Consider the following 18,451-nt stretch of genomic DNA (forward strand, 5'->3'; position numbering starts at 1 on the left):
TTAGAGAAAAAGATGGGCATTTGAATGATGCAGGACTGATGCACAGAATTGGAATCTATAAAAATTCAAGTAGGCATTCAAGAACTAAAAAACCTTAGTATTTGAAATTAAGGATTCATTGAATGGAGCTAGCTGCAGATGACAGGATTAGTGAGCTCAAAGACATGTGTATAGATGTACTCAAACTGAAGTACAGACAGAGAAAATAATGAAGATAATAGATCAGAGTATAAGACACACATTGGGACACAGTCATAATATCGATCATGCATCTAATTGGATTCTCAGAAAAAGGGAGGGAGAGAGAATAAGAAAAGCATATTCGAAGAGATAAAGGGCAAGAGTTGTCAGAATCAGAGAAAGACATCAACTCATAGATGCACAAAGCTCAGTGAATCCCAAGTTAAAGAAAAACAAAGAAAACTACACAGAGGTGCAAACCAAAGACAATGAGAAAATGTTAAAAGCAGCCAAGAAAAATGAAAACACATCATATTCCAAGGAGCAACAATGAGTTATGGCTGACATGTTGATCGCAACTATGAAATCCAGACGACAATGGAAAGGCATTTTTAACTGTACAAAAAAAAAGTTCTATATCCTGTGAATTTTTTTTTTCAAAAATAAAGGCAATTCATGGTCCTCTTTCCTTTCCCTTTTCTTCTCTTCCATGTGTGAACAATTTAAAGCCATCAGGTGGGGCAGAGCAAGGCGTGGCGTGGATGCGTTTGTGTGCACGGTGTGGAGAGTGGAGGAAGCCACGGTGGCCCAGAGCAGGATGTCAGAGCCCAGACAGGATGAGAAGGGCATTCCCATGGGAGGGACGCCAGATGTGGGGTGTCAGATCCTGAGCAGGGTGAGGAGGGGGGAGGAGGTTTGGGTTTAGTGAGAGAGGGAGTTATAAATATAGAAAAGGAGAAAACTGGAATGAACCCTGTGATGTTTATTTGGAAAAGAATATATCTGAGTGGATTCATCTATATATACACATATATTAATACATTATAATAATATATGCATATATAACAGATATATAATAGATACTATATGTATGTATACATATGCATACATATTCTCAAGCTGTGTTCACACAGAGCCAGGAGTGGATACACCTCATTAGCAAGACCTAGATTTTGTTTTCTAAACAACGGTTTCAAAGAAAGAAGGCAGGGATCCCCAGAGAATGGCTGATTCCAGGACTGGGCAGGGAAAGTACAAGGCGAGTCTGGAGCATCCTGGGCCAAAATGCACGGAAGCGCTCAAAGAATAATGGGGACATGTCAGAAGGATACAGAAGCTGTCTTGAAGTGGCTTCCACCGATCGAATCGGGGACATCTGAAAATCAAAATAAATAGTAAATTGGATTACAATCCTTTGAATAAAACAAGGAGCCACAAGTGTATATAAATAGTTAAATAGTAAAGCACAATGGGGACCAGGACTGTGTGTATAGTTTTAAGGTCCTTGCCCACGAAATGCTTGTTAGTTACAAAGGAGAAAAGAGTAACGTGCAGTGTTCGGAAAGCTGTCAGACGCCACCGTAATCAAACAACCAAAGTATGCATCACCAGCGATGGCCCAAATTGATATACAGCACCTGATGGGATGCAATGAGAATTTAGCACCACTTCTGTGATATGCCTGCCAAACATGAAGAATCTGACTACAATGCTTGCAAATCAGACTATCAGACAAATACACACGGCGGTGGGGCGGAGGGGGGGAGCATTCTGTAAAATGGCTAGCCTGTAATCCATAAATGCATCAAGGTTAGGAAAGGTTGAGACGCTGGTCCAGACTGAAGGAGACTAAGAAGGCATGATAACCCATGACAACTGAAATTTCTGATATAACGCATGATTCCTTTTCTAAAGAAGTTATCGGGACAATTGACAAATCTTAACTGGGGGCTTGGATAGGATGGGAACGCATCATTATTAACTGCCTGACTTTGAAGTCTGTACTGTGATTATGCCAGAAAACACTATAGGAAACATATGCTAAAGTATTCAGGGGTACTGGGTTGGCAAAATACTCTCAAATGGGTCAGGAACGAACATTTCTCTGTATTGGACATTGTACTTTTCCATAACTGTGTGATAGTTTCAAAGCTTTCAAAGGTAACAATTAAAAAATGAAGGCGGGACGCCTGGGTGACTCAGTCAGTTGAGCGTTCCGCTCTTGATTTCGGCCCGGGTTGTGATCCTAGGGTTGTAGGATTGAGCCCTGCGTCAGGCTCCGCATTGAGTGTGGCGCCTGCTTAAGCTTCTCTCTGTCTCTCTCTCTCTCTCTCTCTGTCTCTGTCTCTCCCTCTGCCCCTTTCCCTTGCTTGTGCACTCTCTAAAATTAATTTAATTTAATTTTAAAAATGAAGGCAAAGACATTGTCACGCTAATGAAGTCAGAGGACTCACCACCAGCAGACTCCTGCTACAAGAAATACAAGGATGACAATTCCGAATGGAAACAGAACTGCAGAGTGGAACAGAGAATTCCAAGAAGCAAATATGTGCCCAGATATAAGAGGGTTGACTGTCTGAGGCCACAAGAATAACTATGGCTTGTGGGATTTATAGCGTATGTAGAGGTGAAACTTTTTTTTTTTTTTTAAGTAGGTTTCACACTCAGCCCGATGCAGGGCTTGAACTCACAACCCTGAGATCAAGACTTGAGATGAGATCAAGAGTCAGACGCTTAACCGACTGAGCCACCCATGTCCCCCTAAAAGTAGAACACTTAACAACAGGATTGCAAAAGGTAGGGTGGGTACACACGAGTGTAGTTTTCCTCTATTATTTGTGACATGGGACAGCTTCCAATTTATAAGGCAGACTCCAAAAGTCGATGATGCCTCTGAGTTAACCGCTAAAAATTAATAGAAATAAAACTAAAAGTTTACCAGAAGAGGCAAAATACAATAAACATGCACAAAAGGAGAAATGAAGGTTTAAAGGAGCGGTGTCATAAATTTTTAAAAAGAAACAAGATTGCAGATCGAAGCTCCACTCACCACTTCTATTAAAAGACAAATATTTTTAGGCTGGATTAAAAAGAAAACAATCGTGTGCTGCTTATGAGACATACTTTATTTTTAAGTTTTTTAAAAAGTAAGCTTTACGCACAACATGGGGCTCGAATTCATGACCCAGAAATTAAGAGTCACATGGTCTACTGACTGAGCCAGTCAGGCGCCCCTCTGAGACATGCTTTATTTTTTTTTTTTAATTTTTTTTTTCAATGTTTATTTATTTTTTTTTGGGACAGAGAGAGACAGAGCATGAACGGGGGAGGGGCAGAGAGAGAGGGAGACACAGAATCGGAAACAGGCTCCAGGCTCTGAGCCATCAGCCCAGAGCCCGACATGGGGCTCGAACTCACGGACCGCGAGATCGTGACCTGGCTGAAGTCGGACGCTTAACCGACTGCGCCACCCAGGCGCCCCTGAGACATGCTTTAAACATAGGATACAGAAAGGCAGAAAGTAAGCTGATGGTAAAAATTATGTCATGCAAGCACTTACCAAATGAAAGGTGTGGCTCGATTAATATCAGACAAAGTAGACTTTAGAGTCAGAAGTAGGAATGGTGGTAAAGAGCGATGTTTCATAATGATAAAAGGACTAATTCAACAGGAAGACGTAACAATCATAAATTTGTACTCACCTAATAACAGGGCTGCATGAAGCAGAAAGTTGACAGAACAAAAGAGACAAGTGGGCAAATTTGTAACCATGGTCGAGGTTTTAACGAATCTCTTTCAGCAACTGATAGAAAAAGCAGATAAAAAAAAATCAATAGGTATATAGAAAATATGAATGACAGAGTTAATCACCTTGACTTTAATAGACAGCTATAGAACGCTGCACCCAACAGCTGGAGAATACATGTTCTTCTCTCCAAGTGCATTTTTACCAAAATAGAACGTGTATTGAACCGTAAAGCAAGTTACAACAAATTTCAAAAGATGAACTCATGCTGGGTATGATCTCCGACCAAAGTGGAATGAAACTGGAAATGAACAAAAGAAAGATTGTTAGACCTCAAATGTTTGCATGTTAAGCAGAACTTTTAAATAACCCGGGGGTCAAAATATTTTGAACTGCGTGAAAATCAAAATATTGCATACAAACACTGAGATAAAAGCCAATGCAGTGATTAGAAAGAAATTTTAGGTTTTATTCTATTTTATTTTGTTTATTTATTTATTTTGAGAGAGAGAGAGAGAGAGAGAGAGAGAGAGAGAGAGAGAGACAATGAGGGAGGAGTAGAGAGAGGGAGAGAGAGAATTCCAAGCAGTCTCTGTGGTGGTGTGGAGCCTGACACGGGGCTGGAACCCACGAACCATGAGATCATGACCTGAGCTGAAATCAAGAGTCAGACGCTTAACCGACTAAGCCACTGAGCCCCCTCCCCCAAGAAATTTTAAGATTTAAATGCATGTATGATAAGAGAAAATAGTTTAAAACTACTTACCTAAATTTCCATCTCAAGTTAGAAAAAGAACAGTAACTGTAAATCCAAGGAAAGAAGACAGAAGGGAAAATCAAAATACAAACCAAGGTCAATTTAAAAATAAAGCAGATATGGGGTGCCTGGGTGGCTCCGTCGGTGGACCACAGGACTCTTGATCTTGGGCTTGTGAGTTTGAGCCCCACAGTGAGGGCGGAGATTACTTAAAAATACATAAAGCAGATGTACAAAAGAGAAGGTTAGCAAAACAAAAAGCTGGGTTATTAAAAAGGTAATGAATCTGGGGCTCCTGGGAGTCTCAGTCACTTAGGCCACCGACTCTTGATTTTGGCTCAGGTCATGATCTCACAGTTCGTGAGTTCAAGCCCCATGTCAGGTTCTGCACTGGTGTCGAGGAGCCTGCTTGGGATTCTGTCTCTCCCTCACTCTCCCTCTCGTCTGCTCCTATTCTCTCTCTACATATAAATAAATAAATAAACTTAAAAACAAGTAGAGATTTCTTTTAAAAGGTAATGAATATGATAAACACCAAGATAAAAAGAGAGATAACAAAAGTTGTCAATATCAGCAAGGAAAAAGATCCTACAGACATTAAAAGATAAGAAAAGGTTTATTATAAAAACCTTTATGACAGCAAGTTTAAAAACTTAGACTAGGGGCGCCTGGGTGGCGCAGTCGGTTAAGCGTCCGACTTCAGCCAGGTCACGATCTCACGGTCCGTGAGTTCGAGCACCGCGTTGGGCTCTGGGCTGATGGCTCGGAGCCTGGAGCCTGTTTCCGATTCTGTGTCTCCCTCTCTCTCTGCCCCTCCCCCGTTCATGCTCTGTCTCCCTCTGTCCCAAAAATAAATAAACGTTGGAAAAAAAAAAAAAAAAAAAAAAACTTAGACTAAATTTTGAAGAAGTCCAATTTATCTGTTTTTTTCTTTTGTTGTCTGCATTTTTGATATCAAATCTATGAAATTGTTGCCAATCTACGAAATTGTTGCCCCCTCTGTTTTCTTAGACGACTTAAAGTTTTAGCTCTTAAATGTAGGCTTTGATCTATACTTAGTTAATTTTTGAGCCTGATGTTAGTTAAGGGTCTGATTTCTTTTGCATGAAGAGATCCAGTTTTCTAGCACCAGTTGTTGAAAGGATTTTTTTCCCCATCGCACGATCTGGGCAACCTTGTCAAAAATCAATTGACCAAGGGGCGCCTGGGTGGCCCAGTCGGTTGGGCGTCTGACTTCAGCTCAGGTCATGATCTCGCGGTCCGTGGGTTTTGAGCCCCGCGTCGGGCTCTGTGCTGACAGCTCGGAGCCTGGAGCCTGCTTCCGATTCTGTGTCTTCTTTCTCTGCCCTTGCCCTGCTTGTGCTCTGTCTCTCTCTCTCTCAAAAATAAATTAACGTTAAAAATTTTTTTTAAAAAAATCAATTGACCATGTATGGGAGGGTTTATGTCTGGGATCTCTGTTCTGTTCTGTTGGTGGATATAATTGTACTTACACCAGTACCATACTGCTTCAGTTACTATAGCCTTGTAGCAAGTTTCAAAACCCGGAAGTGTGAGACGTCTAACCTTCTTTTTCAACGGTGTTTTGACTGTCTGAGGTCCCTTGGAATTCATATGGATATGAATCTGAGGCTCAGCTTTTCCGTTTTTTTTTTTTTGTGAAAAAGACTGCCGATATTTTGATAGGGATTGCAGTGAATTTATAAATAGCTTTGGCTCATGTGTGTAATCTTTGACACAGAAGAGTATTATCTATTATTTATGGATGCACGCATAAGTGGAAGGAATAGAATCTTGGACATCCCGAAGTTGGGATACTGGTTTCCTCCAGGGGTAGAAGCGTTAAGCCTAGAAAGACAAAAGAGACTGGAAGGGGATACACCTGGAACTTCAGTTATACCTGGAGTGTTTTATGTCTTTAAAAGATAACGGGAAATGGGGCGCCTGGGTGGCTCAGTCGGTTAAGTGGCCACCTCTTGATTTCAGCTCAGGTCGTGATCTCACAGTTGTGGGATCGAGCCCCGCGTTGGGCTCCACAGAGCTTGCTCAAGATTTTCTCTCCCTCTCCCTCCGCCCCTCTCCCCTGCTCAAGCTTTCTCTCGCTCTCTCTCTCTCTCTCTCCCTCTGAAAGCAATAAATAAATACATAAATAAATAATATGGGAAGTAAATTTTTTTTTCAAATTGTCACTACTGATTAGATGGTAAATGGATGTGTGCTGTTTTGCTCTCTACACTTTTCTGTACTTCGAAACTTTTCACCATAGACAAGAGAGATTACAAGATGGGGGCCAGCTGGGAGGCCTCTCCTGAGAGGCTCTTACCTGTCCTGCTGCCGTCCATCGGGTCCCCTTATACTGTCACTGCTCTACCTGTCCACCAGGAGCCCATTCACGGAGGTGAATTTATTTTTATTTTTATTTTTTCTTTCCAAGTTTTTATTTAAATTCCCACTAGTTAACATATAGTATAATATTAGTTTGGGGTATAGAATTTAGTGATTCATCACTTACGTATGACACCTGGTGTTCATCACGACAAGTGCCTGCGTGGAGGTGAACTTAAAATACAGGTGCGGGGCGCCTGGGTGGTGCAGTCGGTTAAGCGTCCGACTTCAGCCAGGTCACGATCTCGCGGTCCGTGAGTTCGCGCTCCGTGTCAGGCTCTGGGCTGATGGCTCAGAGCCTGGAGCCTGTTTCCGATTCTGTCTCCCTCTCTCTCTGCCCCTCCCCCGTTCATGCTCTGTCTCTCTCTGTCCCAAAAATAAATAAACGTTGAAAAAAAAATTTAAAATACAGGTGGGACTTGACTTTGATCCTATCTCCCTAGGTGAGGCTCGGGGAACAAATTCCAACCCATCAAAGGTTTAGACCTTCCAGTCAGTTCTTCCGCGGCTACTTCCAAATAGCAACAGGGAAATTAGGATTGCCAGACATCTGAAGAACACTCAACCCTGAAGGGAAGAGATGAATAGAATAGAATAGAATAGAATAGAATAGAATAGAGCAACCTGGAAGAACAGAGAAAGCCTGTGCACAGGGAAGAAAACTTTTAAAGAAACAAATACAAAAATTCTCCCAAAGCTCGTGTGGATACTTTTCCAGTGATTAGAGAAGATATTTGCATCAATGACATAAGGACAAGATGCTCTAAAAAGGGAGCACTTGGGGGGTGCCTGGGGGGCTTAGTCGGTTAAGCATCCAACTTCAGCTGAGGTCGTGAACTCACGGTTTCGTGAGTTCAAGCCCCACGTCAGGCTCTGTGCTGACAGCTCAGAGCCTGGAGCCTGCTTCAGATTCTGTGTCTCCCTCTCTCTGCCTCTCCCCTGCTTGTGTGCTCTCTCTCTCTGTCTCTCTCTCAAAAAAAAAAAAAATAAATAAATATTAAAAAATTTTTTTTAAATAAAAAAAGAAAAGAAAAAGGGAGCACTTGGTGCACCTGGGTGGCTCAGTCAGTTAAGCGTCTGACTCTTGATTTCAGCTCAGGTCATGACTTCACAGTTAGTGAGATCGAGCCCCGCATCAGGCTCTGCACTGACAGTGTAGAGCCTGCTTGGGATTCTCTCTCCCTCTCTCCCTGCCTCTTCCCCACTCACGTGCATGCACAAGTGATCTCTTTCTCTCTCTCAAAATAAATAAATAAACATAAAAATAAATCAAAGGGGCGCCTGGGTGGCGCAGTCGGTTAAGCGTCCGACTTCAGCCAGGTCACGATCTCGCAGTCCGTGAGTTCGAGCCCCGCGTCGGGCTCTGGGCTGATGGCTCAGAGCCTGGAGCCTGTTTCCGATTCTGTGTCTCCCTCTCTCTCTGCCCCTCCCCCGTTCATGCTCTGTCTCTCTCTGTCCCAAAAATAAATAAAAACGTTGAAAAAAAAATTAAAAAAAAAAATCAAAAAGGAGCACACAGTAAAAACACTTACAAAAAAAGAGAATGCGTAAGAAAAAAATAAAATAAAAAACGTCACTAAAAGATGAGAGTATGAAACTATGAAATCACCCAGAAAGCATGGGAAAAACACAGAAATGGATCACGGAGGAAGAGAGGAGAGTGAAGAAGAAAATAAAGAGTAGTCCCCGGAAGGCCCAAAATATGAACCAAAGGAATTTCAGCAATTGAGAATAGAGAAAATTGTCAATCGAAGGATTCAAGAGAATTCCCCCGCAATGAAAGGAAGGAATCTGCAGACCCACACGGCCTGCCAGACACCTGCGGACCCAGCAAGGCAAAGGGCTGTGCGATTTCAGAACCCGTGGGATAAGGAGAAGGCGTCACGTTGGCCGGGGGAAGCGGGTCAGGCGCACAGAATCAGGAATCAGAGCTGTTTGGATCTCCCCATGGAAATGCTGGAAGGCTAGAGCCTTAGCCTTAGAGCGTAGCTCTCAAAACTGCGAAGGACCAGGATTTCCAACAGCATTTGTTACTGTCGCTACATAACAAAACTTGCTGGCTTAGAACAATGCACATTATTATTTCACGGTTCCTGAGGGTCAGGAAGTCAGGAGCGGCTTTGCTGGGTGCCTCTGGCTCAGGGTGTCTCTTAAGGCTGCGACCGGCTGGGGGGACGGCATTGCAGTCGGATGAAGGTTCAGCTGGAGCGAAGGAATTTGTTTCCAAGCTCATACACGTGGTTGTTGGCACAAGGCTGCAGGTCCCTGCTGCAGAGACCGCTCCGTGGGGCTGCTCACGCCCTGCCCCAGTGAGTGATCCAACAGATCTGGAGACCCCGAGACAGTGTGTCATCAACTTTTATCCGGGGAGTGATGCTCCCTCACTTCCGCCGTGTCCCAGACTTCAGAACGCTCCAGTTCTGCCAAGCCACACAGTAGAGTCACATTCTGGTCCTCGTGGGAGAGTGTCCTGCTGCAGCCTGTGACGTGCTGGAGTACTCGAGGATTCCGGAAGCCTCTTCATTCTAATCGTGGCCACCTCCCAAAGCCCTGCAGCCTCTGCGTTTCGCTGCGTGTTGAGGCTCCTTCCAGTCTTGCTCTCTACCTGGACCCCACTCGGAAGTGAGGCACAGGGACCCAATCATTTAGGGAGGGACAGGACCAAGAAACAAATACTTGGGTCTCCCCATTATCTGAGACCTTGGTGTTTCTAGGGCACAGGGATGTGGGGATGCAGGGATAATAGAATGTAAAGATATTCCTGGAGTTCAGCTGTTCTTTCATTCATTCTGCATTTTTGGTGCACCTGCCAGGCTTGCTAGAAACACCGGGATAAAATATGGATCCTGTTCTTGAGGGCTCAGGGAGGAAGGAGGTAGATGATTAACCAATAATTCCAGTCCCAGAACACGAGGGTAGCATGGATGTAAAAAAAAAAAAAAATTAAAGGGTTTATAGCCCTAACATACAACAGACATCTCAGAATTGATAAGAAAATTCAAACATAGAGTACTAATTTCATATTGCTGCTTGCTCAAACAAATTACCACAGAACTGGTGGTTTGAAAACAACTCCTTTAGTTCTGAAGGTCAGGAGTCCAAAATGAGTCTCACTGGGCTCAAATCAGAGTGTTGGTAGGTCTTCATTCCTTCTAGAGGCTCTTGGGAAAATCCATTTCCCAGACTCTTCCAGCTTCTAGAGGCTGCCTGTAGGCCCTGGCTTTTGGTCCCTTCTTCTACCTTCAAAGCCAGCAGTATCAGGCCGAGTCCTTCCCATGCTGCCCCTCTCTGACTCTCTCCCGCCTGCCTCCCTTTTCGATTTCAGAGGACCCTTGTGATTACACTGGGGTCCCCCAGATAATCTGGGGTGATTTTCCATTCTCAAGGTCAGCTGATTGACAACTTAATTCCACCCACAACTGTAATTCCCCTTTGCCATGTGACCTAATATATTCACAGATGTGGGGATTAGGACACGGAAAATTTAGGGGGGGGGCATTATTCTGCCCACCGCACATACCGACAGAAAAGAAAGCAATTCATAACAGAAGTGCAAACAGCACCTGACTCTACGAAAAGACAGTCACTTTTCCCAAAAGCCAAGAAAGTAAAAGTTAGCCCAGCAAGGAGATCCCGTGCTCAGCCTCCAGATGGCAAGTGTGGAAAAGGCTAACACCCTCTAGGGCTGAATAGAACATGGGAGACGGGCATTTCTGTGGCCTGCTGGGAGGAGGACTGTAGCTACCACATTTGGGGGAACATAATCTGATGGTCCATCAAACTCAGAATACACTGACATTCAAATGTTGCAAGCCCACGTACAGGAATTCATTCCCTTTAGAAATAATACCTTGCCCCTGAATTCAAAAATGCCCGTGTGTCAGGTACTGGGGGTGTAGCCACAGAGAGGACAGCCCAGGCCCCTGCTCTCATGGGGCTGACGTGCTTATGGGAAAGGCAGACCACAAAGAAACCAAGAAAGAGAGAAACCAGACACGTACTGGGTTGGGACGAGGGCCGTGTATTCCTTTCCCAGGGCTGCTGTAACAAATGGCCACAAACTTACTGGCTTAAAATAACAGAACCAAATACTCCCCCATAGTCCTGGAAGCCAGAAGTTCAAAATCAAGGTGTTGGCAGGTGTGGTTCCTTCTGGAGGCTCTGAGCTTGGAGAATCTGTTCCTTGCTTCTCTCCTGGCTTCTGGTGGCTCTCAGCAAACCCCCGTGTCCCTTGGCTCATCACTGCAGTCTGCCATCCCATGGCGTTCTCTTCTCTCTGTGTGTCTCTTTGCCCAAATCTCCCTCTGTTTATGTGGACACGAGTCATTGGGTTAGGGTTCATCCTTTCCTAGAATGACCTCATCTCAACTTGACTGCACCTGCGAAGATGACTCCCAAATAAGGGCACATTCACAGCTACTAGGAGTTACTTCAATACATCTTTTTAGCGGACACAAGTCAAGCCTCAACAGGCTCTCCAGAGAATTGACAGAAGACAATAATGAGAGAGTGAGGGTGGCTGCTTGAACTTGGATGAGCAGGAAGGCTTCTCAGAGGAGGGGGCATTGAACCTGAGCTCTGGGCGGCAAGGAAGAAGTCAATGAAGATCAAGGAAGAATGTTCTAGGGGAGGAAACGGCTGGCCCAACGGCCTCGAGGCAGGATCGGGCTTGTCCAGTTCAAGGCCCTGCACTCAGGCCAGCAGAGCAGGCGCTAGTGGGCACGGAGGGTGTTCTGGGCTAAGCTCAGAGAAGGCGCAGGGCCAGATGGTATAGACCTTGAAGCTCAGGGAAAGGAGTCTGCATTTTGTCTTGGAGGAGGAGAGTGACACAATCTGAGCTGTTTGTCAAAGACGGCGGCATGTGATGTATGTACGAGGGTGTGTATCACACTACTGTTCCCAAAACACTGGAAATACCCTGTGTATTCAGGGGACTGGGTGAATGACCTATGCTATGTTCATTCTGTGGCTTCGGAGTTCGAGCTATCCATATCCACCTGCAAAGATGTTCTTGATACACGAAGTAAAAAAGCAAGGTGTCTAATATCTCTGTGTGTCTTCTTTAAGTTTGGTTTTAATTTAATTTTTTTTTTTTCAGTAATCTCTACACCCACCATGGAGCTTGAACTCCCAACCCTGAGATCAAGAGTCACGTGCTCTTGTGACTGAGCCAGGTAGGCGTCCCAGGATGGGTGTGTGTGTCTCCTTTTTTTAAACAGGTTTCTTTTTTTTTTTTTAATTTTTATGTATTTTTGAGAGAGAAGGAGACAGAGTGTGCGCGGGAGAGGGGCAGAGAGAGAAGGAGACGCAGAATCCGAAGCAGGCTCCAGTCTCTGAGCTGTCAGCGCAGAGCCCGACGCGGGGCTCGAACCCACGAACCGTGAGATCGTGACCTGAGCCGAAGTTGGACGCTTAATGGACTGAGCCACCCAGGTGCCCCTGTGTGTGTGTGTGTGTGTGTGTGTGTGTCTTCTCAAGGCAGCAAAAGCCTCTGCGATGCTTGAATGCAATCTGTGCACAGGCCACAAATTGAGTTGATTTGGGTTCTCCTAACCAAACCCAGAACACAGTCTGATTCCCATCTCTGGAACCCAAATGCTCGTTTACAAGGGCTCACGTTGGAAAGCGTTGTTCTACGAAGTCAGCTTGTTTGTTTTGTCCACCAGCTTCCCCAAGAGGCTGCTCTGTGACAAGCTCCTACCTTGCGCAGTCCCCTCCTGCTGGCTCACCACGGCTCTCCTGGTGCTCCAGCGGGCTTCAATGTCCAGACAAGCGTGATCCAGGCGCTCCTTTGGACTGCGATGGAGGAGGTCCCTGTTCCCACTTGGTCTGGGGAGACAAGGAAGCCAGGAGTCTCAGACATTTGGAGTCGCGTCTGTACAAAGGGTTGAACTAAATAATGCCGAGGTTACGCTATATGAATCCTTCCTCCCGGCCTCTCCAAGACTGATTCCTCATGGAAGCTGGCCTCGACCTCAGGCCTGCGGTGGTATCTTTTTGTGGCCTCCCGCACATGCATTGGGGCCTGTCCTCCCTTCCTTTTAGACTCCACACGCTCAAAAAAATCTTTGTTCGTTTATCGACCTGGAAAGTGAAATGACTCTGAACCTGCATTCTCTGAGAGGTCCAGGATGCAGCCCTAATAAGGGCTCAAATTTCTCTGGATTTTCCCATTTTCAAGTTGGGTGCTGCGTCCCCATGTTCAGGTCGCTCACTGGTGGTAAAAATCTGGTAAAAATCTTAGGACACCTAAAGAAAATTGGGTGGACACCTAAAGAAAATTAGGACAGGAAGGGTTTTGTGTAATAGCGTCCAGCTGGAAACAACCCTCATGTCCATGACCGTAGAACGGATGCATACATCGAAATTTGGTCACGCAGTGGAGTAATCGACAGCACCCAGAACCAATGACCCAAATAATAGGCAAAGTGTGATTTACTCTCAAAAACTGTTACAGTAAATGAAAGAAGCTGAACTCAAAAGAACACATAGGATTCCGTTTACATAAAGCTTAAAAGCTGGCAAAATTGAACTATCTAGTTTCACGTCACATGCTTAGTTGGCTGTGTAAAATTATAAAGAAAAGACACAAGTTCTCATACTGGCCAACTTTGAGGGGAAGGGAGGTCGTGAGTGGGAAGGGCTTTGGGGACCCGCGATCCCGAGTCTCGAGCTGGCCTACGATTTAGTCACTAATAGTTTGTTAAGCTGTATGGTTATTTTGTAACACCTATATCTCTAGGTATCATATTTTGAAATACAAAAGGCTGATCACTACATGGTATGCATGAAACTAATTTTACACGGTATGTTAGCTAACTGAAATTTAAATCAAAACTTAACAGAAATAAATTAGAATATCAAGTGGGACGCCTGGGTGGCACAGTCGGTTAAGCGTCCGACTTCAGCAAGGTCATGATCTCACGGTCCGGGAGTTCGAGCCCCGCGTCAGGCTCTGGGCTGATGGCTCGGAGCCTGGAGCCTGTTTCCAATTCTGTGTCTCCCTCTCTCTCTGCCCCTCCCCCGTTCATGCTCTGTGTCTCTCTGTCCCAAAAATAAATAAACATTGAAAAAAAATTTTTTAAATAAAAAAAAATTAGAATATCAAGTAAAATAAAATAAAATAAAATGGCCAAAAAAATGAAGTCCATAAATTGAAAACCAGGATAGGATTTATTTATTTATTTATTTATTTATTTATTTTTGAGAGCGAGAGTGCGAGTGGGAGAGGGGCAGAGAGAGAGGGGGACAGAGGATCCAAAGCGGGCTCTGCGCTGACCACAGTGAGCCTGACGCGCGGCTCGAACTCACGAACTGTGAGATCATGACCTGAACCAAAGTCAGACGCTTAACCAACTGAGCCACCCAGGATAGGACTTAATGTTAGGGTTTGTGGGGACTAAGTCTGAGGTCCTATGTATGGAGGGTATTTAGGGGAGTTGGACTTTCTCTCTTTCTCCTCCTTGTCCCCCTCCTTCCTCCCTCCTTCAGTACCTCTTCCTCTTCTACTTTCCTTTCTCTACCACTGAAAGCCCCCATCCTTACCCCTTTGCTTAGCATGGGCAGGTCCTCTGCTCCCAGCCTTTCATCCCTTCCAAGACCTAGAAAATGCTCTCTAAATTCAGATCCAAGGAAAAGAGCATCCCATTGACCACTGCTGTGTACCGGCTGAGGACCGGCTGGGGAGGAGCGGGTGAGGAAGGGCAACCTCTGCTCAAGCCCTGGTGGCTTTGGTGGAGTGGCTGAGGGGGGCTTGTTTCTCAGGGAGGGGACAGGGCAGTCCCTCCAAGGCAAGGAGAGGATGGCGTGGGGTGGGGCTCACAGATGGAGGGAGAGGTGGCAGAGGGAAGTGAATTAATTATCTCAGGCCCCAGTAGGAATGAGAAGCACCCAGAACTGGACCAGAAGAACCCAGGATGCCAGCTGCCCCTGGCTGTACGCGGCTGCTTTGGGCTGCTTCGGGGTCCCCAGACCCTGTCTTTTCCCTGCCATCATGTAGAGCTGGCTCCTATTCTCGGCCTCGTCCGCAGAGGAAGCCAGGTCCCTCTCCTTGTTTGTGTTGGCAGCTGTCTCCAGCGGCCAGGCCCCTGGCCCTTCCTGAGGGAGCATGTCCGCAGATAAGCTAATGTTGGCATCTCCCCAAGAACTGTCATTATTTTGTTTCTAAAATATTTCTCTTGTCCTCGCCTTGCCAGCATCTCCCCTCCCACGCCCTCCCCCCTTCCCTGGGAATCAGCTGAGGAGCAAAGGGTTTTCCTTATAAATCCTGCCCACCACCTCCAAGCGGCTCTCCTTGCCCCCCATGCGCTGCGGGAGCCGTCACCCTTCGCCCTGCTCTGCAGCCCGCGCCCCCACCGCCCTCCCGCAGTGCAGCAGTCCCCGCCTGGCTGTGGCCCTGCCTCCACCTGCGTCTCTCTGATCTTCCAAACTGCGAGGGGGCGGAGCCAGGCCTCCTGAGAAGAGAAATTGACAGCAGCCGCCACGTGATCATCGCTGAGCACCTGCTTCCAGCACAAAACCTTGTTTCATATTCACAAACCCCTGCCAAGGAGCAAGTTCCTCTTCTGGTTTTGCAGCTGAGGCTTGGCGGTGGTGACGGGGCGGGGGGTGGGGGGGAGGGCGCCAAGCGATCTCCCCCGGGGTCCAGCAGTCCATATGTGGTAGCGCCGGACCTGGACCCCGTACCTGCCTGAGTTCGCGGCCCTGAGCCCGTCTGCCCTGTGAACCTCGGAAGCACGTTCTTTTAGGCTTGTCTTCTCATTTGTTTCTGAGCGGCAGACCCCGTTGTTACCATTCCCTTTTTACGGAAGAAACTAAAGACTAGAGAAATTGAATGACTAAGACCGTATTTGGGCCCTCTAGTTTCAAACCCAGAGGCTTGGTTGCTGCGGTGTCTTCATATTGGCTGTTCTGTTTCTCTAGGATCAAGCCCTGCCCTGAATTCTGCCTTCCTTCCGTATTATCTGACTCCATTACGAACAAATCTATCCATCCATCCACCCACTCACCCACCTGTCCATCCACCTGCCCAGTATCTATCTATCTATCTACCTGCCTCAGAGCCCATGTCATCAGAGCTCACCATCCAGTGGACAAAGATAGGTACGCACGTGCGTGCGCGCGCACACACACACGAACGTGAATATACATACGTAAATAACCACTTATAAGCATGCTTCAGATACTGCTGGAGAGAGGTGTGTGTGCTGTGCCACCAGACTTTGAACTTGCACCCACTGATGGGGAGTCAGAAAAGCTCCTTCAGCAACCCTGTCCTGGCTCCCCCTCTGGCCAGATTTAGCCCTCACAACCAGGAAGATTGGAGAAAAGAAGCAGCCGGGCCTCGAGCCCTCAAGGAGCGCTCATCTTTAAGAGAGAATCTCTGATCTCAGCTGGGTTTGTGGGAAGGGGCAAGGAGGCCAGGCCAGCAGCAGGGCCCTGCGTTTCCCAGGGAGAGGCTGAGAACACGTACGCCAGGAGACCATCTCGGCCTACCCTTTGCTTGCTCTGTGGTTTGGGAAAAGGACACAGCACCTCTGGGCTTGGCATGCCTCTTCTGCAGAATGACACAGTTTAATAGCAGCTGCCCCAGGAAAGCTTGGGCTCCTGAGCCGGGGGTGGGGGATCAGTTCCCTTCCCCACATGGCCGTAATGCAGGGGGACAAGGCACCCTGTCCTTGTCTTGGGCTTTACTGCAGCCAAGAGGTTAGTACTCACCTTCCAGCTTGCTAGAGCTTCCTTTCCAATGAAGAAGGAGGAACAGCGAGCCACTGTGTTTCCCTTTTCCCCAGTTCTGAACGGGAGACCTGAAAACTTTCTGCATTACTTCCTACCCACGCCGCACCCTCTCTCCGCTAGAAGTGGTACCAAGGTGCTGTCCCCCACAAAGGGGGGAGCTCTGATTTCCAAGTTACCTTACCAGGGGTGACTTAAAGAGGGAACCCACCGCCTTAGGGGTCTGGCTCATTATCACCTTCACGTCTGCTGTGTTCTCTGGAGCAAGCAACAGGAGAGCCTGGATTCAAGGGCAGGGGAACTGACCCCCCTCCCCCCCCCCCCCCCCACCCTTGAGGAAGGAGCTGCAAAGTCACTGCAAGGGCTTGGAGGGGGAGGAGTAAATGTTTCTGCTGCTGTTTGCAATCTACCTCGGACACCACTGAGGGCTCTGGGCCAACACCCACTGTTCCTCCTGCGTGCCCTGGAGGTGGGAAAAAGGAAGTGTTAGAGGAAGAGGGTCAGGTGGGATTGCCCCAGGTTCTGCTGACCCCAGTCCAGACTTTCTCACACTGGGGTCAGCAGCTCCTTGAGAATTATTCTTTTTATTTCATTTTGATGTTAATCTAAAAACACATCTAGATGTGTTCTGCATAGCTGCCCCCTCCCATTGGGAATTTCAACTCGGGCGTATATATTTTTTTAAATCCGTGGTGCAGGGGATCCAAGCAGCAAAATTTTGATGGTCACCGGAGATGAACTGAAGAGGCAGCCAGATGCCTATCAGGGCACAGGGCATGAACATGGCTCCTCAGGGGTTCAGGAGACCAGAGCAGAGGGACACTGAGTCAAGACATGACAGAGCTGAACTGGGAGGACACAACCTCCTCCCAGCAGCTAGGAGGGTGTCTAACATTGTCAGTAGCAACTTCATATCTGCCAACTCATTATCTGCATCTGCTGTCTTGAGATAGTGCTATCCGTGTGTCTGGGAGCAGTGAGGCTGGGAGGGGACACTGGGTGGGCAGGGAGGACACGTGCTTGGGTAGAATCAGTTTCTGAAGGGGACTGAGGGTGGAAGCTGGGTCAGAACATCTGAGTCCCCGGCAGCCTGACACAATGAGGACTTTGTTTCTGACAGTAGCCCCTTTGCGTGCTGGGTTCCAGGAAACCACTATTACCCCTCCAATACTCAGCAAGAGAAGCATTGCTATTTCTACTTAACAGATGAAGACAGTGGTTCAGAGAGGTTAGGCAAGCTGCTCAAGGCCGCACAGCATTCTGCCAACTCTGTCCTATTCCGTAGCCAGGACTCTGCCGGTTTCAATTCGGCCCCCTCCCCCCGGGTTGCTCCTGTCTTGGGTGGAGGAGCCCCCATCCCAGGACTTCTCAGGGGCCCAGGTGAGAAGTGGATGCATTTGCTCCACCTTTACCCTTGCGAGCCTGCCAGGCAACCCAGCTCATAATTAGGTAATTAAGTCTTCGAGTAAATACTGGAGAAGTCCAACCTGTTTTTGTATCGTTGCAGGAAAACAAAGTCACAGGAGCTTTCCAGTAAGTTCAGAGAGTTTCTGGCTCGGCAGGGAGTAAACAGGGACAAGTAACTTCGGTCCTGTCCCTCCCCACGGCCACCCCCTTCTGCCTTCCCCACATCAGTCACGGAACCAGCACATTGTTTGTTCTCCAGAGTGCTCTGGTGTGACCTGAGGTTTGGTGAGGGCAGCCAGGCCGGCTTCCTGGGGTCGCTGTGTTTCCGGGAGTCCTCAGGCCAGGAAGCACCTCCGTATTCAGAAATGCCAGTCATGGTGTTTCTCACACTTGAGGCCAGGCTCTGCGGGCCACAGTGGGTGGGGGCAGGCCAGGCCTGGGGCTTAGTGAGCTTCTGGATC

The 18,451-nt window shown here is 47.1% G+C and overlaps 1 long non-coding RNA gene across 1 annotated transcript; it reads right to left on the reverse strand.

The window, feature by feature from the left end:
• Positions 1–255: 255 nt before the first annotated feature.
• Positions 256–16,896, reverse strand: LOC109502626. Its single transcript, XR_002161351.3, has 4 exons — positions 16,566–16,896; positions 12,550–12,677; positions 3,663–3,763; positions 256–1,336 (listed from the first exon to the last, which is right to left on the reverse strand). It is a non-coding gene; the product is annotated as an uncharacterized LOC109502626 (long non-coding RNA).
• Between the last annotated feature and the right edge of the window lie 1,555 nt (positions 16,897–18,451).

This window comes from Felis catus, chromosome C1 (assembly GCF_018350175.1).
Source record: "Felis catus isolate Fca126 chromosome C1, F.catus_Fca126_mat1.0, whole genome shotgun sequence".
NCBI lineage: Eukaryota > Metazoa > Chordata > Mammalia > Carnivora > Felidae > Felis > Felis catus.